The sequence below is a fragment of the Hordeum vulgare genome, chromosome 7H, assembly GCF_904849725.1.
Source record: "Hordeum vulgare subsp. vulgare chromosome 7H, MorexV3_pseudomolecules_assembly, whole genome shotgun sequence".
Classification (NCBI taxonomy): Eukaryota; Viridiplantae; Streptophyta; class Magnoliopsida; order Poales; family Poaceae; genus Hordeum; species Hordeum vulgare.
The window spans coordinates 15727248-15752675 of record NC_058524.1 but is presented as its reverse complement, the minus strand read 5'-3'; the positions used below and the strand labels follow the sequence as shown (position 1 = coordinate 15752675).

Here is a 25428-nt window from a genome sequence, read left to right as displayed (position 1 = left end):
TTGGTGCTACAGATAATTTGCCAGTCAAGCATGTCCGTGTACGAATCAGATTATACTGTACAACGACTCCAAGTCCTATTTATATTCCTACAGAAGTCCAAAACCTACTTAGGGACAGCCACGGTTGGTTCTAAAAATACTATCTCTAGGTGATTGTTATCTTACACAATCCCAAGCCTTTGGTTCAATCAACATCTCAATTTCACACGTCGCCCTGTAGTACCTGCCTTTGTCAAGCCAGCTTTACAACAGGTATTTAGCACACCATGGTCCTGCCCATGTTCAAATTTGGCAGTTAATAGACCAATATATCCCTCCAGTAGCATATCTGTGAGGCCTTCCAGCTGAGACCATAGATTAGATTTCATTGGCATGCTTGCAGATCCTGATTCTCTCAAAAGCTCCATCACAGATGATGCAGACTCCTGAAGCAACACATAATCATGAAATAAATAAACTTTGGCATGCATTGTTTAAAACCTTAGGAATCCATCTATTTGCTGGCTAGCTTTGGTTGTTCTCAAGGAAATTAAGAGACATGATGAACTTGCAAATTATAAAAGCACAAGAAGAACATTAAGAAAATAGTGGCGTAGAATTAGACCAAACCTGATATTTTTGCTTCTATAATTTGCTTTGCAAGGTCATACAGGGATCCAAGAAGTTCATCTCTCCGTTCACAGTATTCTTGGGCTAGCACACCATGGTCCTACTCACGTTCAGATTTGGCAGTTAATAGACCAACAGCACGAGACGACAGATGACATACGTGCAAATCCTGATTCCCTCAAAAGCTCCATCACAGATGATGCCAGACTCCTGAACCAACACAAAATCATGAAATAAATAAACTTTGGCATGCATTGTTCAAACCTGAGAAATCCATCTATTTGCTGGCTAGCTTTGGTTTTTGAATAGCACGGATACTGCTTAACCGTTGTTGCTCGTGCCACCTGAGATGCTGTGCGAACAACATAAATAAAAAACCTTGAAATATAAGAAATGTTCACTGCTTAAATGATCAAAACAGTGAACTTGCACATATAACATGATAATTTTGAATGGACCTTTTAGGGACCAAAACAACACCGAGAACACCATATTTATCATGCTTGCCATGCTTTTGTTTAGTTAATTCATAGTTGAAATTGTCAATCAAAGTGGCCATTAGTTACCTTAGAAGCTTGGCAGCATCTTCTGGACCAGGATTTGCAGCGTCTATTTTCCTCTTTCCATCAACAGAACCTGGAGGTTTCCACCATTCTTTGCAGGAAAGATTGTCTTTCCCATAGACTAAATGCTCCGTGCTTTGCAATCAGTGAAATTGTAGACACTTATATTCAATACTTTATATTGTTTTTCAGTCCATTTTGGTTGTTTAAGTATATATAACTTCATGGCATCCAATTTTACTTTAACATGCAATGCACACAAAACAAAATATCATGTATGGCATTACAAATATTTCTTTCTCTCATGCAGGAAAAAACTTGGGCCATAACCTAAAATCATGGATACTAAGGAAAAAATAAGAAAGAGAGAAAGAGAGCGGTATCAACGAATGACGAATGAAGAAAAACAGGAGAAACTCAAAAAACGCCGTGAAGCCTATCAACAAAAGAAAGATTCAAGAAAGACAGCAGAACAGAAGACAGCAAAACGTGCACAAGAAAAACAAAGATATGAAAATATGAAACCAGAAAAGAAGAAAGCAAGAATGAAACAAGTAGTAGCTCACCGTCAAATGAAACGGGACACACCATCCAAAGACTCAATAGCAATGGAGAATCCTGAATATGTCGCAACTGAACAGGACGTCAGCACTTCTACATTTACTTATAAATACAGGGATCATGTGGCAGCAGGAAAAAGGCAAGCGTTGCTACACCGTCGTAACGAAGAATTCACAAAAAGACGGAAACAAACTATTTCCATATCATCAAAAGAAGATGCTTCAATGATGGGAGACTGCAATGAAAACAACCAAACTCTAGAGCAGCCACAAGTCATGATTTATGGTAATAATCCCAAATTAATACTCACATTCCAAGTCAATACAAATATGTCTATACAGCTAACCATCTATTCTGGACAGACATCCCCTCCCCAATGTTTCCAAGCATAAGAGAAACAGATGCACGAACAGAAGTGGATTTATGGCCAAATATACCCTCCTCCAACATGCTTGCAACAATCAAAGATGTGGAAGCACGAATACAATCATTATGCAATGATGATCACTGTAAGTTCTTAAATTACATATAAATATTTTTAAATAATAACAGTTAATAAATGATGATAAATTATTAAATAGGTGATGATGGAATCATATATGAGCAAGAAGCAAGTATTATGGAAATAGATGTCGCGGTAAAATCAATCTACCACGATGATCTCGGTAATGTTATCAATTACATATATGTTATTAGGCAATACAAACAAAATATATAATCAAAAATTACAACACAGGTAATGATGGAGTCATATTTGAAGAAGACACGGACGAAGATGAATACGTGTTCACCGGTGAAGGTATGCTTTAAACAATTATTACTATAAATTTGCACAATTATAATAGTACTTACTAAATTTTATATGTTGCATATCAAACCAGAGTGGGATGGAGAAGTGGACATTGAAATCATAGATGATGAGGAAAGTCTCAATCCTGATCCATATTATTTCGTCTACAACAACATACCAACAAGCACAAACGTTCTCGAAAAAGAAGAAGATTGTGGATTCTGCAATGCAACCAAATTCAAGTATGGAACTAAGGGTTTATGTTGTAGAAAAGGACAGATAAGACTAGCCAATCCCAATATACCACCTGAACTAATGAGACTTTGGACAAGCAATGAGTCTGATGCACGGCATTTTCGGCAAAATATAAGATTTTTTAATGGGCACTTCTCATTTACAACTTTATATTGTCAACTTGACAAAGACACGACTGACATGCGAATGGCTGGTATTTACACCTTTCGAGCACATGGTCAAATATATCACAACATACATTCATTTGGTAATAGTTGCTCGGATCCAGAGCATCTACAACTATACTTCTACGATGATGATCCAAGCTTAGAGCATCGATACCGCCGTTGTCATGACGAAATGTACGAGCAAGACAAGCATATGATTGGAATAATAACAAACATCCTACGCGATAACCCGTACTCTCAACAGTTTAGGAGTTTGGGACAAGCCGAAAACCTTCAGGACTACAGACTCGTCTTAAACCTTGACCAAAGATTGGACCAAAGAACATACAATGAGTCAATCAATTCGGAGGTAGCTGCAGTGTGGATTGAAGGAAATGAAAGAAAAGATACTTATGACCGAAATGTAATATTACATGGGAACAATAACGAAAAAGAGCACATTCGGTCATATTACGGGTGCTATGATCCGTTATCGTACCCTCTATTCTTTCCAAGAGCTGAACTGGGTTGGCATAGGAAAATCCCAAAGAGGGAAACACGAGACAAAGATATTGGTGCTGATAATATCAGGTATGACGATGATCCAGGTAAGAAATTCATATACTATTATATTCAAAATTCATTTTTCATACAATATTAACTACTAAACTAACTTTTTATATTGCAATGTTTGCACAGACTCAATCAGTGGCCTATGGGTAACCATGAGAGAATACTACCGCTATAAATTTCATACACGACGAGGCATATTTAACCCAATTTTACACGGCGGACGGCTTTTTCAGCAGTTTGTTGTAGACACATATATCAAGATTGAAAGCTCCAGACTTGACTACATCTGGAATAATCAAAAGAAAATAAGAGCAGATCTATACCAAGACCTTCTAGACAGCATTCAAGCTGGACAACACAATGCAGATGCAGTCGGAAAACAAAGAATTCTAGCCTCATCATTTATTGGAGGGCCACGAGACAAACTTCGTCGGTATCTAGATGCTATGGCATTGGTTAGAAAATTTGGAAAGCCGGACGTATTCCTAACAATGACCTGCAATCCCAACTGGGAGGAGATCACAAGTGAACTAGAGAATGGACAAACACCACAAGATCGTCCAGACATTGTCGTTCGTGTTTTTAGGGCAAAATTACAAGAAATGAAGAAGCAACTATTTGAGAAGTCAATTCTTGGAAAGGTTCAAGCATATACATATGTAGTAGAATTCCAAAAGAGGGGATTACCGCATGCTCACTTTTTACTTATCATGACTGGAAAATACAAATACACATGTCCGGAGCAGTATGACAGAATCATCTCTGCCGAGCTCCCTAACAAGCACAAGTACCCAGAGCTATACAAAATGGTGATCAAACATATGATGAATGGTCCTTGTGGTGCATTGAATAAACTTTGTCCATGCACAAAAAATCGTCCATCATGCAAGAACAATTATCCAAGGCAATTCAACGAAACCACAATTCAAGGCAAGGACTCCTACCCAATATATAGGAGACGCAATGACGGGAGGTGTGTAATGGTCCGAAAATGCCCACTGGATAACAGGTGGGTGGTTCCTTACAATCCCTATCTTTTAAGGATGTTCAACTGTCACATAAATGTTGAGATGTGCTCAAGAATTAAAGCCGTTAAGTACCTCTTCAAGTACATCTACAAGGGTCATGACCGAGCTTCTGTATCTATAACTGACAATACAAACGAAGTCGAAATCGATGAGATTAAGCAATACAGAGACGCGCGGTGAGTGACACCTCCTGAAGCATTGTGGAGAATATATGGCTTCGAACTAAGCAAAATGCACCCACCAGTCCTGCAACTTCAGCTACATCTCCCAAACATGCACATGGTTTCATATCATAGCATGGAAAAAATACAGAATGTTATCGACCGTGAAGGCACGGAAAGATCAATGTTGACTGCATACTTTGAAGCAAACAGCTTATATGAGAAAGCACGAGGCATACTATATAGAGAGTTTCCAGAACATTATACTTGGCAAAGTCAAGGGAAGTTTTGGAAACAGAGGAAGCGAGTCACTGTATTCGAGGTCGGCAGGATAGTATCGGCACACCCGGCTGAAGGAGAACGATACTATCTTCGAGTCCTCCTAAACCACGTGACAGGGGCCACAAGCTTCGAAGACCTACAAACAGTAAATGGACAAGTAATGCCAACCTTTCGAGAAGCAGCAGAAAAAAGAGGTCTCATTGAGGCAGATAGCACATTGGATGACTACATGACAGAAGCAGAATTGTTTCAAATGCCATCATCGCTACGAAGACTATTCGCAACAATCTTGGTTTTTTGCGAGCCCAGCGACGTACGTAGCCTCTGGAACAAACACCTTGAGGCAATGTCAGAGGACTATAGTAGAAATTGCAAATGCAAACACACCGTCGAACAAATGGTTTTGAAAAACATCAGAGACATGTTGCACTCAATGGGAAAAGACATAGAATCATATCCTCTTCCGGAGATAGACCAACAGCACGAGACGACAGATGACATACCAAGGGAGATCATGGAGGAGACCTCCATCAAGGTGGACCATGAGGACACATCTTTGCATAAGAACCTAAACAACGAGTAGAGGGAGGCCTACGACGAAATCCTAGCAGCAATTGACCACCAAAGAGGAGGAATATTCTTTGTTGATGGACCTGGAGGCACGGGAAAAACATTTCTTTATAGGGCGCTCTTGGCCACAATACGCGGGCAAGGCAATATTGTTGTGGCGACAGCCACTTCCGGCGTTGCTGCTTCAATAATGCCCGGAGGGAGGACCGCACACTCAAGGTTCAAGATTCCACTCAAAATAGATGATGGGGATATTTGTGGATTCACAAAACAGAGTGGGACAGCCAAGCTACTCAAAGCAGCATCGCTAATAATCTGGGATGAAGCATCTATGACCAAGAGGCAAACGGTGGAGGCCCTGGACAAAAGCATGCGGGACATAATGGACAGACCAGAACTTCCGTTCGTTGGAAAAACAATCGTATTTGGAGGGGATTTTAGGCAAGTGTTGCCTGTTGTGCGAAAGGGAACAAGAGCACAAATAGTAGATGCATCACTTCGAAGGTCCCAGGTTTGGAATTCAATGCGTCACTTGAAGCTTGTGCACAACATGAGTGCTCAAAACGACAAGTGGTTCACAGAATACTTACTACGCATTGGAAATGGAACCGAGGAGACAAATGAAGATGGTGAAATACTACTGCCTACAAGTATAAGGTACAAGAGGCTCTCGAAGACATGGATTGGGTTGAAGCCATGCATTAAGAACTCAAAAACTTCGAGCGCAACAAAGTGTGGCGACTCGTGCCAAGACCAAAGGAGAACCACAATGTCATTGGGACAAAGTGGATATTTAAGAACAAGCAAGATGGTAATGTGTCGTCACTCGTAACAATGCAAGATTGGTAGCACAAGGCTATTCCCAAGTCGAGGGTATCGACTACGGTGAAACCTTTGCTCTTGTCGCTCGCCTTGAATCTATTCACATGTTGCTTGCATTTGCTTCTCATCATAACTTCAAACTATACAAAATGGATGTGAAGAGTGCATTTCTTAATGGTCCCCTTAAGGAGTTGGTTTATGTCAAGCAACCCCTAGGGTTCGAGGATCCCAAGTTCCCTAATCATGTGTATGTTCTCGATAAGGCACTCTATGGCCTTAAACAAGCCCCACGTGTGTGGTATGAGCACCTTACCGAGATGTTACATGACCGTGGTTTTGAAGTTGGGAAAATTGACCCCACTCTTTTTCCTAAGAAGGTCAAGGGGAGCTTGTTCATATGCCAACTATATGTTGATGATATTATCTTTGGTTCTCCTAACAAAGCTTTTAATGAAGAATTTGCTGCTCTAATGATTAAAGAGTTTGAGATGTATATGATGGGAGAGTTAAAGTTTTTCCTTAGATTCGAAGTCAAGCAACAAAGTCAAGGAACCTTCATCAATCAAGACAAATACACTTAAGACATGCTCAAAAGGTTCAAGATGGATGATCTCAAACCAGCCAAGGCCAACACTCCCATGCCTCTCAACTGCCATCTTGACCTCGATCCCAATGGTAAATATGTGGGTCAAAAGGTGTATCGCTCTGTGATCGGCTCTCTGCTTTACCTTTGTGCATCTAGACCGGATATTATGTTGAGTGTGGGAATTTGTGCATGATTTCAATTTGTCGGGGAATTACAACGCTAACTGCTGGATCACAGAGAGAGCGACAGAGGATTTGCATGCGTTCAAGTGAGCAACTTTTCTCGTTTTTTCTTCCACTATTTATATTCAGTACATAAGGGAAACGGAGTGGCTGGTAGTTTCCTACCATCGCGCCATAATCCTGACGACTCGCGCCATAATCCTGACGACTCGCGCCATCCCATGAGACCGTATCATGCAAACCACCCGAGTGAAACGCATGGCCCTAAGGTGACGTGGTCACATCGTGCTACAGGCCCATGCAGCCTACATGCAAAGGCACGCACAAACCGCGACCCAACTAAGCTGAAACAAAACTAACTAGCTAACGTTTATTCTTGACGACTAGGTTAGCTAACACATCACCCCCCTAATCTTGCCGCCTCCTGATTAATTATTTGACATGTCGATCTTCCCCCTCAGCTCCAGGAACTGGATCTGTCCGAGCGCCTTCGTGAGAATGTCAGCGAGTTGGTTGGAGGTGTTGATGTAGTCGATGTAGATGCGCCCCTCCTCCACGCACTCGCAGATGAAGTGATACCGCAAGTCGATGTGTTTGCTTCGATCATGGAAGATGGGGTTCTTCGACAAGGAGATGTCCGACTTATTGTCGACCAGTAGCTTCGGCTGTTTGATCTTCTTGTTGAGAATCTCTCCGACCAGCCAAGCTAGCCAAATGCCCTGGCAAGCAGCAGTAGTGGAGGCCATGTAGTCGGCCTCACATGAGGAGATAGCCACCACACGCCCCAAGGAAGAAGAACACTCCCGTCGTGCTCCTCTTTTCGTCTACGTCGCCGACGTGGTCCGAGTCACTGTACCCAGTGAGCTTGGCTTGCCCTTCTCGTGTACGTAGGCGCAGCTGTGGTCCAGCGTGTCGGCGATGTACTTCAGTAGTCGCTTCACCGCCGTGAAGTGATCTGAGGCCGGTGCCTCCATGAACCGGCTCAAGTAGCCGACGGCAAAAGAGATATCAGGCCTCGTATGCAAGGTACGACAAACCCCCGATAATGCTCCGGTAGAGGGTATTATCCGCCGGCTTGTCCTTGCTGTCCCGGCTCAACTTCACTCGCGCCTCCATTGGCACGTTCCCGGGGTAGCAGTCGTCCATTCGAGCTCGCTCCAGCAACTTCTTGGCGTAGGCAGCCTGGCACAGTGTGATCCGTCGGTGCTTGTCGAAGCCCGTACAACGCCTTTCGGAGGCGCAACACCTTCTCCTCCTTGTCGGGCACAGTGTACCCTAGTGGCTGGACGACGTAGACCTCTTCCTGTAGGTCGGCGTTCAGAAACGCGGACTTGATGTCCATGCGGTGAACCGGTCAGGCGTGGTGCACGGCGAGGCCGATCAGGACGCGCATCGAGTCCGTCCGCGCCACCAATGCGAACACATCTTCGAAGTGCACTCCCTGGACTTGGACGTACCCCTTAGCCACCAGCCTTGCCTTGCGCTTCACCACCGCCCCATGGGCGTCCTTCTTCAGCTTGTACACCCATTTAAGGCCTATCGCGCGATGGCCAGGCGGGAGGTCGGTGAGCTCCCACGTGGTGTTGTCGATGATGTTCCGCATCTCCTCGACCATGGCGTTCCGCCAACCCTTTTCCTTCTCGGCTTCGAGGAAAGAAGCCGACTCCTCTCCTGCAAGCAAGCAGAGTGGGTTGTACTCCACCTCGACCTCACTCGTGGTCTCCGAGAGATTGTCTAGCGTCCGGTACCGCCTTGGTGCCTCCGCTCCAGGGGACGGCTCAGATGCGTCCATTGGCAGGGACGCGAACTCGACGCCGGACGCCGCTGAGATCGACGTCATGGGCTCCTGTGTCGTGAGAGTAGCAGGGGAAGCCCCTCCGGCGTAGGGCGTGGGAGTGGCCGGAGAGTCCCCTCTGGCGTCGGGCGTGGGAGTGGCCGGAGAGCACCCTCCGGCGTCGGGTGTGTGAGGCGAGGGAGGCGGCGAGGTCGTGGTCGATGCATCGTCTTGGGCGTCGCGTATGTCAGCCCGCAGGCCGTGCTCGAGCTCGACCGTGAAGGTGTCCAGCGCTTGTGCCTGGTTCCCTCCATCGGCCATAGCGCACCAGTCCCAGCCTCCCAGGAGCCATCCTCGTCGAAAACCACGTCCCTGGAGACGTGTACACGGTTCGTCGAGGGATGCAGCACACGGTACGCGGTCGTGCCAGGCTCATACTCGAGAAATACCATGGGCTGGCTCCTGTCATCAAGTTTCTTCAGACTTGGGTTAGTTACCTTGACATGCACAATGCACCCGAATGTGCGCAAGTGGTGAACACTTGGACGACGCCCACACCACGCCTCATGCGGTGTCATCTTCTCAACGCTCTTTGTCGTGGATCTGTTGAGGAGATACACAGTCGTCGTCACAGCCTCGCCCCAAAACCGCCCCGGCATGCCCTTGGACTTCAGGAAGCTGCGTGCCATGCCGACGATCGTTTGGTTCCGCTGTTCCACCACGCCATTCAGCTGAGGCGTGTACGACGCGGTGAGCTGTCATTTCATCCCCTTGTCAGCGAAATACTCGCCGAGGCTGTGGGAGGTGAACTCACCCCCCGATCAATGCGCAACACCTTGAGCTTGTGCCCGGACTCGTGCTCCGTCGTGGCGTGGAACCGCTTCAGCGCCGCCTGCGCCTCATCTTTGGTGGCGAGCAGCACCAGCCACATGTGTCTGCTGTGGTCGTCGACCAGCAGGAGGAAATATCATTTCCCCCTGGCGTGGGTGGGTTGAATGGTCCGCATAGGTCGGCGTGGACCAACTCAGCGGCGTCGTGGCTCGGTTGAGAGCCTTGTCGGGGAAGGGCGTGTGTCGATGCTTGCCGGGATGGCAGGCCTCGCATACCCGATCGGCTTCATCTACCATCGGCAAGCCGTGCACCATGCCATCCCGGGCAAGTTGACGTAGAGCCCGGAAGTTGACATGGTTGTACCGTGCGTGCCACCGCCACGCGTCCTCGCCACCGTGCACAGCGAGGCACACCGGCCACGCCGGGGTGAGTTGCAGGATTTAGAGCCGTCCCGTGTTGCGTTCCACGCGGGTAAGGAGCACTAGTGAGGACGGGGCCTTTAGCCCCGTCCCGTAAGGGGCTTTAGTCCCGGTTCATCAACCAGGACTAAAGGGGCGGGATTAAAGGCCTAACCTTTCGTCCCGGCCCTCTTACAAGCCGGGACTAAAGGTGCTCCACGTGGGCGCCTCGTAGCGCCCCAGGGGCAGGCCCTTTAGTCCCGGTTCGTTACACGGACCGGGACTAAAGATTTTCTGATTTTGCTGGTTTTTGGGTTATTTTTTTGAATGAAATTATTTTTGGGTTTTAGGGTTTTAGGGCTTAGGTGTTCGGCAGATTAACGTGATGCCTCGTTTGGTGTTCGGGAATTAGTTTTTATATAATTTAAATAGAAATAATTATGCATATATATATATATATATATATATATATATATATATATATATATATATATATATATATATATAAGATTAACTTATCTTACAAGCGAGCATATATATACAATTATATGGAGATTTGAATTATCGGGACTAGAGCCCGTCTATTCGATTACATGGACGAACATCAGTAATGGCCCTTAGCTACACTAAATCGTCCTTTGAGCTCTATAACTTCCGTCCTCAGAAATCCCGCAAACTCCTCTGCAACAGCAATCGCGCGTTGCTCTGGTAGGACCTTCGTCCTCATGGCCGTGTGCTATATAAGAAGAGGAGATGAATATGAATATCAATCATGATAACAAAGAATGGCGGGTAAAAATAGAGGTGTGAATGTTCATTGCTTACGTTGAATCTGTGATCCTTGAACTCAGAGGTAAACGTGCGAATGGTCTCGGAAACATAGTATCCGCATAGATGCGTTCCCCGTGGCTGCTGGTCGTATTTTACGAGAATAAAATATATATAATCAAAATAATAATCTAGCATCATAAATGTATTAAAAATTAATAGAAATATATCATACTACTACTTACCTCAGCCGCTCTAAAGGTCAGCTTCTCAGGAAAGTTACCGGGAGTCACGCACTTGAACCGCTTCCAAACCCTGCCCGACAAGGATAATGATTTGCTAAGTTTTTCATCAATTGATATATCAGAAAATCATCGAAAGAGATCGATAGAGCGCAAGAATGATTAAAATTACCCTTGGAGCATGTCCTGCAGGCTTTGGAACTATTCCAAAGGTCTCGATAATGGGTCGAAGGCATCAACTCTTCCCTTATCAATTTGAATGTCTAATAGAATCCAATGGAAGCTGCACATGTGTGTGTGTGTGTGTGTGTCTATATATATATATATATATATATATATATATATATATATGTCAGTAACTTATCAATTACACTTATAAGTGAATGGACACAACAAAGTAAAGACCCTCACCTGAAGTTGTATGGAAACAGTATGTGGTTACAGAAATTTTGATCTATTAGAAACCTTAGAAGGTTTTCCTCCGTCTCCTTGGGTTTGTCAGTTAGCGTCGCTACATGTATTTTATCTGGGTCAATAAACCCAATATTTAGGATGCTCTTACTTTTATAATCCAGAATCTTCATTCTGCATAATAGAGTACAAGTTATATATAGACAATGAATTGAAATAACTAAACAAGTTATATGTAGACAACGAATTGAAAAACTTACAGACAATAGTAACTCATAAGCGATTTGTCGAGGGCGTCGCCATTGTACATCTAGAAGAGTTCATCAAAGTCGATATGGATTTCTTCGGAGCGGCCGTAGTACTCCCGTGGAACACTCAGCACGATCATCGTTCTCCCATTCTTTGATTCACTTAAGTACCATTTATGCAAGTAACGCATATTTGTTGGGAGATCATCTTTGCTGACCAAAGGCTCTCCCATGACAAACTGTGGCTTAGGGGCTACCACAGCCTTGGGTATCCTGTCGTCTTGGGAAGCCAGCAAATCTTCAACCGAGATACCACATTAAGCCGCCAACTCCTTTGCTCTTTCAAAAGCTTGCCCCTGCACCGGAGGGGGAACATTCTCGGTTAACACCTTGAGGGGTGGGATCGACTGTTTGGCCTGTTGTCCAAGCTGAGGAACGTCTGATTTTTTCTTGCTTGTAGTTGAACTTGATTTGCTCCCACTTGCACTTGCACGTGAGCTGCTCTTTTTCACTTCCTTCTGCAATGTGCGTGTATAGTCATCAGGCTTATAGTGTAAGTCATACTGTGATGGAAGGGTTATGAAGTCTTTTGCCCATGCTATTTGCTTCTCGGTGTATTCCGGCGGGGCTCGGGTTCCTTCTTTTTCATCTGCGCATCATGTTGTTCCTTTGCTATCCTGGCGTTTTCCTCGGGGGTACGATCATAAGGTCTGATAGGAAGATTAGCATGAGGTACCTTTGGGAGGGGCGACAGTTTGCGCTTTGGGGAGATCCGTCGCTTAGAAATCATCGATGAAGCGTTCTTGCTAGCACGCTTCCGCTTAGTATCCTGTGCGGGCGGCGGCGGAGACGGACGACCCAAGTCCGGCGGCGGTGATCGAGATGGACTCGTGTTGTGCTGGCCGACGTCATGTGGAGGGCTTGGAGGTAATGGAGGTGTAGGTGACCTGCGACGACTCGGAGGCGGTGTTGTCCTTGGGGCCGAGCCTGGAAGCTTGATGTAGTTCTTGTCCCATAGGATGACTCCACCCAGTACTTCTCCGAGTGTCCTCTCATCTTCGGGTCCAGCTATGTCGAGCTCCATATCATTAAACCCCGTCATGATTTCATCCACCCCGACTTTAGCAAAGCCAGCTGGGATCTCACGGCCATGCCAGCGTGCATCAGGGCCAGAAGGTAAACCTTGTCCGACGGCCACCTTCATGGATATGTTCTTGAATTTCTGATGGAGTTCACATGATGTTGACTCCTTGATTCCATCCACGGGGTAGCCGGGACTACCCTCTATCATTCTTCGTGCATCGTCGGGCGGGGCCTCAGATTCATCCACGCTGCTTTTCCGCTTAGATGGGCGCCGGTAATATCAAGTGCAGGATCTTCCTGGCGCGGTACTCCTCTAAGCTCATAAATCTGCTTCTGTTGCTCGTTAATCCTGGCAAGCAACTTGTGGAACATGTCATTCTCCTCATCCTGTTGCCGCTTCTTTGCTCTCTCACGGCTTCTATAAGTATCTTGGTCTCTGGCAAACCCAAGCCACCACGGGTAAGAAGGACCGAAGCCTCGCGTTCGTCCTCCATGTTCATCATTGACGAGGACCAGTGTGAGAAAATCTTTATCTCTATCTGCAGTGAACTTTGTTTTTCCCTCCTTAATTTCTTTCACTATCCTTTTCCAATTCTCCCTGGGTATCCTAAGACCGTCATTGCAGATGAGGTCCCCTGTTTTTTCGTCGCACGACCCACCATGCGCAAGGAACCAATTTATTGCTCTCAATTCCCACTCATCACGGAGTGGTTCTGGTACGATGCCTTTATCTATCAGATCTTGCTCTTTCTTATCCCACTTTGGGATGGCAGTCTCATAGCCCCCTGGCCCCAGCTTGTGGTGATATTTCTTCTTGTCGGCATTTATCTTGTTCTTTTCTGATAATGCCTGGGCATCTTCTGACTCCTTGTACTCTTGAAATGCCTTCCAGTGATTCGCCTGCTTGGCTAGATACCCCTCGAATACTAGCACTTTCTTTGTCTTCAGATAGTTTTTCCATAGCTTCTTCTTCCAGCTACGGAACAGTTCGGCCATCTTCTTCAGAGTCCACTGCTTGACTTTGGCCCTCAGTTTGTCTGCGGCGTCTTCATTCTCACATTCTGGCAGGTTGAAATGTGACATGAGATCATTCCAAAGATTATCTTTGTACCTTTCGGCGACATAGTCACTATCGGCTGCCCCTTTGCGCTTGTTCCACTCCCGAACGCTGATCGGGACGTGATCCCTAACGAGAACTCCGCATTGCTTCTTGAATGTGTCAGCAGCATTGGAAGCTTGGGTTCGCCCGTAGGAAATATCACCTCAAAGGTGTAATGCGTCCGTGCATCCAACTTTCTAGTCAGGCCTCGTTTCCTAGTTTTGCTCGATGTGGAGGCCTAAGAGGGAGAAACATTCGTCAAATAAATGTATATGTATACAATATAGAGCTATCTCCAATATTTTTCACATATTACAAGTGATTGTCGAACTTCATATGTATACCTTACCGGATTTTATTATTTCTTCACCGGCTTCTCCATCAGTGGAGCTATCACCTTCTCCGTCATTGGACCTATCTCCTGCCCCATCGGCTTCATCTTCGTGTCGCTCGACCTCCATTCCAATGTCCTGGTTTAGATATGACGACGGAGATTCAGCTGGTTCAACGTCGGGGCCGTCTTTCATTATATCTTCGAGAAGTTCTTGCTCTTCGAGGTTCCTGATATGTGGATCCATAGTTCTGCAAAAAACGGATTCTCTTATCCTTTGTACCAAAAAAGAATTATTCTATCAGGAACTCCGTTCCAAAACAACTTAAGTCCCGGGTCGTGGCTCCACCCGGGACTCCTAGATTTCTGCATAGTATTCAAAGTAGGAGTACTTTTCCAATTTGAGCATTCAATAAGCAAAACCAAATCGTAAAATAAAGTACTATTCAAATTAGCATGCATTCAATTATAAGCTAATATATCATCACTTTTGTCCGTACATCGTCGAATATTATCATTAATACTCCTCGAATACTATCATACATATAGCATCACTGATACATCTAGAACCGTAGCGCCCGACACGTATCGGCGCGGGCCGTGGACACCCAAAGAGAAGGAACCATCACAGGATCATAGCTCAAGTGAGATCCCCGAAGAACCTGCCAGGTATGCTTGAACCTGCCCTCCAACGCATCCATGTAGCGACGGACGTGCTCATCCTCCTCGCTGACACGGTGACGTACCACCTCCGCGGTGTCCGGAAGCCTCGGCACCCTCACTGGCCCACGCGACCGCCACGAAACAAGGATCGGGTCAACGATGGGCTGGCTCCTCACCAACCTACGCCCCCCGGAAGGTAGCACATCCCAATACCAGCCGGGCGGAGACCAGTCCCGGACAGGACCCCTCTGATCAAGCAGGTGTCCTCCGCCAAGTCGACGACGAGGATGCGGGATAGGCATCGTAAAATGAACTTAAAAAATAAACTAGTTCTATTAATTTTCTTGCTAAAAATAAACTATTAACACTTAATCATATACAATAGAAAATTAAACTATTAACACTTAAGCATATACAATAGCAAAATTAAGCAATAATCTAAGAAACACTATTAACACTTAAGCATATACACTACACAATAGCAAAATTAAGAATATACACTATACAATAGCAAAATTAAATGACACTATACATATTTTTGTTCATATACACTATCTTATTTTCTTATTTTTGTTCATATTTCTTCTTCTTGTAACCCTAACCTAATTCTAAATATTACTAACCCTAATAATCTAGCACAAACCTAATAACAATAGGAATTAAATCACAAAAAAATCTTTTTATTTTTCTTATTTTCTTCTCCTTTTTCTTCTTTTCTTCTCCTTTTTCTTCCTTTCTTCTCCTTTTTCTTCTTTTCTTCTCCTTTTTCTTCCTTTCTTCTACTGGCCGGAGCGTTGGGGAGGAGGGGGCGGGGCTTACCGACCGGAGGTGTTGACGGCGCGCGGCGAGGAGGACGGCGGCGCGCGGCGAGGAGGACGGCGGCGGCGAGGAGGACGACAGCGACGGCGGCGAGCAGGACGTCGGGCAGCCTGACGGCGTCGTCGATGCGGTTCGTGGACAAAACTGACAATCTCTCTCGAAGTAGCAGGGTTTCGAACGAGAGCTCATCTCTTACAAAGGGATTTCATTTTTTTTAAACTTATTTGAACTCCATACTTTTTGTGTGTTCAAAATGCACCATTCAAAGGAACATCACAAAATGTCAACAATTTCTGACTTCATTTGTTATATTTCGTGCATTTACTTATTTTTTTGAGCTAGTTGACCCTGAAATTGAAAAACACTACAAATGAACTCTGGAAATCTTAAAAGTTGGCATGCTATCATCATTTCACCCACATAGCATGTGTTAAAAAGTTGAGAGGGCTACGACAAAGACTGGATGCAGTTCGTGTACAAAACTGACAATCTCTCTCGAAGTAGCAGGGTTTCGAACGAGAACTCATCTCTTACAACGGGATTTCATTTTTTTTAAACTTATTTGAACTCCATACTTTTTGTGTGTTCAAAATGCACCATTCAAAGGCACATCACAAAATTTCAACAATTTCAGACTTAATTTGGTATATTTCGTGCATTTACTTATTTTTTTGAGCTAGTTGACCCTGAAATTGAAAAGCACTACAAATGAACTCTGGAAATCTTGAAAGTTGGCATGCTATCATCATTTCACCCAAATAGCATGTGTTAAAAAGTTGAGAGGGCTACGACAAAGACTGGATGCAGTTCGTGCACAAAACTGACAATCTCTCTCGAAGTAGCAGGGTTTCGAACGAGAACTCATCTCTTACAAAGGGATTTCATTTTTTTAAACTTATTTGAACTCCATACTTTTTATGTGTTCAAAATGCACCATTCAAAGGCACATCACAAAATTTCAACAATTTCTGACTTAATTTGGTATATTTCTTGCATTTACTTTTTTTTTGAGCTAGTTGACCCTGAAATTGAAAAGCACTACAAATGAACTCTGGAAATGTTGAAAGTTGGCATGCTATCATCATTTCACCCACATAGCATGTGTTAAAAAGTTGAGAGGGCTACGACAAAGACTGGATGCAGTTCGTGTACAAAACTGACAATCTCTCTCGAAGTAGCAGGGTTTCGAACGAGAACTCATCTCTTACAAAGGGATTTCATTTTTTTAAACTTATTTGAACTCCATACTTTTTGTGTGTTCAAAATGCACCATTCAAAGGCACATCACAAAATTTCAACAATTTGTGACTTCATTTGGTATATTTCTTACATTTACTTTTTTTTGAGCTAGTTGACCCTGAAATTGAAAAGCACTACAAATGAACTCTGAAAATGTTGAAAGTTGGCATGCTATCATCATTTCACCCACATAGCATGTGTTAAAATGTTGAGAGGGCTACGACAAAAACTGGATGCACTTCGTGTAGAAAACTGACAATCTCTCTCGAAGTAGCAGGGTTTCGAACGAGAACTCATCTCTTACAAAGGGATTTTATTTTTTTTACTTATTTGAACTCCATACTTTTTTTTGTGTTCAAAATGCACCATTCAAAGGCACATCACAAAGGGATTTCTTCTTCTCTCATATATGGTGGACACTAGCTCACCTCATTTTCCAACCGTCGATGATGGTCGCTACTCCTACTTCCCCTAGTGCATAACCAATATCTAGCACAAGGAGAAGAAGGAGAAGTGATTGTTTTAATCAAAAACAGATCTGTTACAAAAGGGATTTCATTTTTTGAACTTATTTGAACTGAAGACTTTTTGTATATATATGTGGTCGAAATGCATGATACCATGAAGTTAGAAAGGGCTAAACCATTCAAAAGTAGCAAATGAAGTTAGAAAGGGCTAAACCATTCAAATTTGGAAACTATAATGGCACAAACAGAAACTAGACATATATAAATTGGTCCAAGAAGTACATGATACTAGTCCAAACAGTACATAATAATAGCTACAATAGATATATATACAAGTGTTCGACGTTAAGAACACTACTCGTCTGAATCATCTGAATCAGAATGTCCACCTTCCTCGAGGGGATATAGGTGAGGCTGGCCATAGTGGACGACTCGAATCTTGCGGTACAACTCGTATGAAACATATGCATCTTTTGCTGCATACTCAATGTTGATATCATCAAGTGGGCGCTTCTCCCAACTCTGTGCTGAGACCTTGGGAAACTGGTCTTCATATCAGCATATGAATCGTCGATCAAGGCAACTGTCATACGAGCCATCGAAGTCCTGTCATGTTGAACCTTGAATATCGTTTGGATATCAACGAGGCAACCAGCTGGTATGTCAATACCGAAGCTGTGCCTCATCTTCAGCTTGTCGTTCCTTATGTCAACGGAAGCAAAAGTGACGCCGCTGCGAAGGAACTCCATGAGTCCTGGACAATGCTTGTCAACTCCTGCAACAGAAACAAATTAAAATGGACAAATTGTTACATACTGCTGCAATAAGGAAACATGTTTCACTACAACTAAAGAGAAACTTATCTTTAGGATTCATATAGCACATATGCAATGGAACCTAGAGATAGATTATGAACCTACTGCTGCAATAAGGAAACATGTTTCACTACAACTATTTGAAGGGAACCAACTATGATAGAAACAAATAAACTTATACGTGGAATTCACTATGATAGATTATGGACATTATGCATAATATGCAAACAAAAGAAAGCTTGTTAACTAGTAAATCCAAACTACAAACTAAGTCTTACCGGATTGACAAAATTCTATCCAATGTGAATTATAAATGAACACAAATAAATCAAATGTACTCCACACATACTACACTACTAAATCAAATGTACTACACTACTAAATTAAATGTACAAATACACAAAATCAAATGTACTACACTACTAAATCAAATGTACTACACTACTAAATCAAATGTATTCCACACATACTACACTACTAAATCAAATATACAAATACACAAAATCTACTACGCTACTTAATCAGATACACAAATACACAAAATCCATGTGAACGCGGGAGTAGTGACCCTAGGGGAGGGATTATCTTGGATCAAAGAAAGCCTCAAAACTTACTTCGCCCATTGGAAGATCAAGACATGGCTTGCGAAGCATATTTGGATGACGGCAACACCATGTTGATCGGCCGTGTACTCCATATCAAGCCCGAAGAACTTCTCATGATCCGGTGCGTGGTTAAACCATCGTTCCTTCAACTGTTGAAGGAAATACGGCACCTCCGTGCTCAGGTTCGTGTACACGACACGGAGCTTCGTCGCGCCATGCGCGACCACCTCACGAAAGATAGTTGGCATGGTGGAAGAAGAGAAGGGAAGAAGAGAGGAGAAGAACAGAGAGGGCGACGCGAGAGAGAAGAATAACAGAGAGGGCGACGCGAGAGAGAAGAAGAACAGAGAAATGGCGACTGTACGCTTCGGTTCGTGCTTTTCATCGCCCGGAACGACGCGGGATGCAAACCGTTTGGGCCATTAATCCCGGGTTGAGCCACCAACCGGGACTAAAGAGGTATACCAAACGGTTGCCACCACTACGGCAGGCCACGTGTTAGGCTTTTAGTCCCGGGTTCAACCACCAACCGGGAGTAAAGAGGTATGCCAACGGTCGCCCCACTACGACAGACCACGTGTTAGTCCTTTAGTCCCGGGTTGAGCCACCAACCGGGATTAAAGAGGTATACCAACCGCCGCCACAACCAAGGCATGCCACGTGTTAGGCCTTTAGTCCCGGGTTGAGCCACCAACCGAGACTAAAGGGGGATACGAACGGTTGCCACCACCACTGCCCGCCGCGTAGCCCTTTAGTCCCGGTTTGGGACACGAACCGGGACTAAAGGCTCCTTACGGCCCGGGACTAAAGCCTCGAGGGAGGCATTGAGAATTGGGGGACGTGGCCGGGCCTTTAGTCCCGGCCCAGAGGCACTCCGAGACTAAATGGTCCAGGCCAAAGGCCTGTTTTCTACTAGTGGCGGCCTTCAAGTTTGATGGAGGCAGAAGCGACAAGTTCGCCGGAGGTAGAAGAATGTACGCCGGAGGTACAAGAATCTTCGCCGGAGGTAGAAAAATATCCTTCGAGCCATCTAATATCGCCAACGATGGGTACACCAAAGGTATGTAATGTCTGAGACACTATTCATAGATGGTAACATCAGGGTATGGGAGACCAAGTAGCTTATCTTTCTCTCGCTTTTCCTTCTGTGTACATAATGGCTTCTGTTATATGTGCATGGTGTGGAATGCTTACTGTAAGTATGTCCAATCTTATGTTCTGTTTCGGAAGTGAGTGCTTTGTGCAGTGTGTAAAATATTAGGTTGTAAATCATTATTCAGATGAAAAAAGTCAGTATCATCGGGAATCTTATGTTAAAGGCCGCCATATTCATGTTGGGGACATGCATAAATTATGAACCAATTAGTCCCGGTTCTCAATTTAAACCTCAGCCTTTATTTTTTTATTGTACAGCGAATATGTATGAGATTTTCATGGAATGATCACCATGGTTGCCGTTTTGTATCTTACCTTTGTTTAAACTGATTCCTGCGATAGTGGTTGCCGTTTTGTATCTTATCTCTGTTTAAACAGATTCCTGCGACAGTGTTTCTGACAGTTGAAGGTTTGCCATTTATTTTGGTTGTGACTGCAGAAAATAGATGACAACAGTGAACTTAATATTGCAGAGGATTTTGATAACCGACCTACGAAAAAAGCAAAAAAAACTGAATCAGGTTTTCTGGAATCATCAGCTATGTCAACATCTACTCCTCTTTCTGATTGTTTTGAATCGATTGTGCCGGAATCAGACATTCAGATAGATCATGATCATGATCATGATCAATTACCATCAACTCCAGCCCCATCTAGCTCCACATTATCTCCTGTTTTGTCATTACATGATGTTAACGAACCAAATTTACATAAAGAGATCAAAGTTGATGAGACATATGATCCAGCACCATCCAGCCCCACATTATCTTCTGATTTTCCATTACATGATTTTAAGGATCCATATTCAAATAAAGAGATCAAAGATGATCAGACATATTATTACCTCCCACAAGGTATTTGTTTTTCTTATGATGTGTATTTTCATATCCAATATATATTCTTAAATTATTTGTTTTTTGCAGAGTATACATTAACTGATCATGATCTATGTGCTCATATAGCAATAGAATTAAACCCTGGGAAACAATTGCTGGTTCAGATAGATGGAAGTATTGTCTTACAAAAGCAATTAATGTGTCTGCTAGATGAAAAAGAGTTTGTCAATGATGATGTAAGTACCCTTACTCAAACAAAAAATGTTTCAATTTCCTAATATCTATTAGTAATGTATTTTTTGAATCTTCATTACAGGTGATCAATGCATATATATGTTGTATAAAGGACCAAATACATCTCCAGAATGACAATATTGTATATTTTGAGAGTCCTTTTGTTACCTCACTATTTAAACGTGATGGCGAGCATGGCATACAACAAGATAGTGCCTTTATGACATAGCTTGTCAAAAAATATATGAAGCATGACATGGTAATATCCATAACTATAATTTACATGTTCTAGGTTTCAATTTTTTTTTTAAAACTAATTATCTTTATTATAGATTGAACTTCCAATAAATACGAAAAACACACATTGGTATTTAGCCATTCTGAATAAAAAAAGTGTGAGATTCAAGTACTGGACTCATTGTGTTGGAAGTTTGACCGAGAGGATCTCGCTATTACGGTTAGTTACAACACCAATTTAATTACTATATGTAAATGACATACATTCATTGTTCACTAATGTGTATCATTTCTGATAACTATTTCTTTTTTAGCTACGAGGAATACAATTTAATTTGGACCACCTTAAAAGTCATAACTTGGTAAGTGATGACTGGAAAGACGTTGATCTTACTGAATGGAAGATCACAGAACAATTACAAAAGCCAATTCAAAAAGATAGTTCTTCATGTGGTTTGTTTATGATCAAATTTATGGAATATTTCACGGGTTGTTCTCTACCCTACACAATTACGTAGGTATATATTTTCTTTCTTCAATATCAGAAGTATGTTAATTTTACAAAAACTATGCTATTTTTTAACATATACTAATATTTTTTTGTGTTGCACGGGAGATGATTACTTCTTTTAGGTATAAATTAGCCAGCATATTATTATGTTGGAAAACAAACACTGCAGATATGACTACGAGTGTTGAACAAAGTGATGACGACACCATGGGAAATGCTGATGATATTCAAATATTGGAAAGTCTAGATGATATAAAAGAATCAAAACCGAAAATCCCAGTATCTATTGAAAAGAAATACAGATCATTGATATCTATTCTTTCAAATATGAGTTTGAATGAGTTAACAAGTGCACTCTGTAGCTTCATTACGTCAATCAATTACACCGACATTTTAGAGTAAGTCATTTCAAATTAGTAATGCAATTGTATAACAACTTATTTTCTTAATGGTTTATTATCTTATATTTTCTCAATTGCTACCATCATCAGGAAAGTATGGGTCCAAAGTTCAAAGCCATATCCAATTAGCTTGTCTCTCAAAAAACTACAAGGAATGATAAAGGGTGATTTACCAATGGACGAATATTGCTTTAATTTGGTTGTACGGAAGATTATGTTTGATGACATCCAAACGGCAAAAGAAACTAATCGGTTGATAATGAAGCATTATCTTGATATGAAATTTTGGGTATGTTATTAAATTCATTATTTCCTTTTTTCTATATTCTTAATTTTTTAATCACCTTTCTAACCAATTATTTTTGTGTACTAGATTACTACTGATTTTGGACGGCACCCAGATTTTCGTAAGAAGTTAAATGTGGAACAACTAGCAAATTCTGTTTGTAGTTGGCCTGGTATCAAAAATAATGTTTCAAACTGCAAATCGGTGAGAACACTTCCTTATACTTTTGACATAAATTTTATTACATCTAATATATGTATCCTATCTCAGATCAATATTCCAGTACAATCGAATAATTATTTTGTTCTATTCACATTACATTTTTTATTATTACACCTATAATGTATATATCCTATTTCAGATCCATATTCCAGTACAATCCAACAATGATTTCATTCTATTCACATTGGACAAAGATACCAGAACAGTGTATATTTTGGACCCTACTCCAATTAATCCAATTTACAGATGCAACCCACTCGCAAAATATGTGCAAAATTATATGGATTGCAGAACACTTACCAAAAGCAATGTCAAAAACATGCCCTGGGTCTAAATGGAACGAGAATATTCTCCTATGGCATCAAAAAATCCTAGATGATATTCCAGTTTACAACAGGTATTTTTGAATAGATGAATACTATATAGTGAGTATTTGTTGTTTTGAAAATGAATTTAAATTTAAATTACTAACATATGTATTCTTATATATATAAGGGAACTGTCTGGTTATATTGTTCCCCTGTTCATGTCCACATGGGAAGATGGAAGACCACATTTGCCATTTATAAAGGTAAATATCGCGACCGTATAGATCATTTAATATTATAATTACACATCTTATTTTGATGTCATTCGTTTACAAAAATAATGGTTGTACAGGATGGATATGAACTCAGAAAACTAATTTTGGGTCAACTATTAACATTCAAGGACAATGAATGTGAAGATAACATGCCTGCCGGTGTACTTGAATTAATCAGTTGTATCAGGAAAATTCAATTTAAATCTGGTAAAAATAGTACGATTTGGAAGATTTTTTAATAACAAATTCTTTTTTCAAGATTGATTGTTTGGTCGTACTAACTTCTACTTGCTCAAACAGGATGTGCATGTTATTTCTGAAAGAAGAAGCTTTGGATGGAATCTCTGGTGGTAGCTTTAGATAACTAGCAAATGAAAGGGCTTCTCATAATTCATTGGATATAGACCAGCTGGGTCAATTACATATAGTTAGTTGTAAATAACTTTCAGTTCCTAGCTTACAACGAAATCTAAACATGTACTTTTTATAACAATATTCTGTGCTTGATGGTGGTCCTATGTATTGGTTCAAATTATCATATTGTTTACTAGCAATTGCAATGCTCTTATTATTTTATTTCTACAAATATGAGATTCAGTTTTTTTCCGACAAATATGGGCTTCAGATTGTTGTCTCCTTGAGTGTGTGAGGGATGTATAAGAAAAAATAAACAGCGCAAAAAACTACAAATAAAATGTAATTTATCACAAAAAAAATGTTTTCCTTTTAAATAAAATCTTGATTTTTTATTTCAGAAAACACCTTCTAAAAAAACCATGCTTTCTGGTAAAAAAATACGCGTGGCGTCGCGCCGGAAGTCCACGGCAGTGTAGTCAGCGTCGGGGTGTACCCTGCCGATCACGGGGAGGCTGTCGTGGACCTGGATCTTGTCCGAGTTGACAGATGGCTATTATTTATGTCCGAGTTGACAGATGGCTATTATTTATAGTTATAGCCTGCACGTGAATACGTAGCTGCTGTTCACTTTAGATACACTTTTGGAATATGGCCATGCATACTATGCATGCGACGAAGCATATGACCAATACGAGTCCAAATCCTATTTAGATTCCTACATAGGTCCAAAACCTACTTAGTAGCAGGCACAGTTGGTGCTACAGATAATTTGCCAGTCAAGCATGTCCGTGTACGAATCAGATTATACTGTACAACGACTCCAAGTCCTATTTATATTCCTACAGAAGTCCAAAACCTACTTAGGGACAGCCACGGTTGGTTCTAAAAATACTATCTCTAGGTGATTGTTATCTTACACAATCCCAAGCCTTTGGTTCAATCAACATCTCAATTTCACACGTCGCCCTGTAGTACCTGCCTTTGTCAAGCCAGCTTTACAACAGGTATTTAGCACACCATGGTCCTGCCCATGTTCAAATTTGGCAGTTAATAGACCAATATATCCCTCCAGTAGCATATCTGTGAGGCCTTCCAGCTGAGACCATAGATTAGATTTCATTGGCATGCTTGCAGATCCTGATTCTCTCAAAAGCTCCATCACAGATGATGCAGACTCCTGAAGCAACACATAATCATGAAATAAATAAACTTTGGCATGCATTGTTTAAAACCTTAGGAATCCATCTATTTGCTGGCTAGCTTTGGTTGTTCTCAAGGAAATTAAGAGACATGATGAACTTGCAAATTATAAAAGCACAAGAAGAACATTAAGAAAATAGTGGCGTAGAATTAGACCAAACCTGATATTTTTGCTTCTATAATTTGCTTTGCAAGGTCATACAGGGATCCAAGAAGTTCATCTCTCCGTTCACAGTATTCTTGGGCTAGCACACCATGGTCCTACTCACGTTCAGATTTGGCAGTTAATAGACCAACAGCACGAGACGACAGATGACATACGTGCAAATCCTGATTCCCTCAAAAGCTCCATCACAGATGATGCCAGACTCCTGAACCAACACAAAATCATGAAATAAATAAACTTTGGCATGCATTGTTCAAACCTGAGAAATCCATCTATTTGCTGGCTAGCTTTGGTTTTTGAATAGCACGGATACTGCTTA

General features: G+C 42.2%; 1 long non-coding RNA gene across 6 annotated transcripts in view; it reads right to left on the bottom strand.

Annotated features, from left to right (window-relative positions):
- Positions 1-278: 278 nt before the first annotated feature.
- Positions 279-25428, bottom strand: part of LOC123410846 — a 49703-nt gene continuing 24553 nt past the window's right edge. For 3 of the 6 annotated variants that reach the window (XR_006613110.1, XR_006613109.1, XR_006613112.1), the window contains exons 3-4: positions 25105-25204; positions 279-709 (exon numbers count right to left, since the gene is read on the bottom strand). This is a non-coding gene — a long non-coding RNA (uncharacterized LOC123410846). Of the gene's footprint in view, positions 710-25104; positions 25205-25264; positions 25413-25428 lie in introns of those variants that run through there. The other 3 variants (XR_006613113.1, XR_006613111.1, XR_006613114.1) reach the window with 3 other exon arrangements.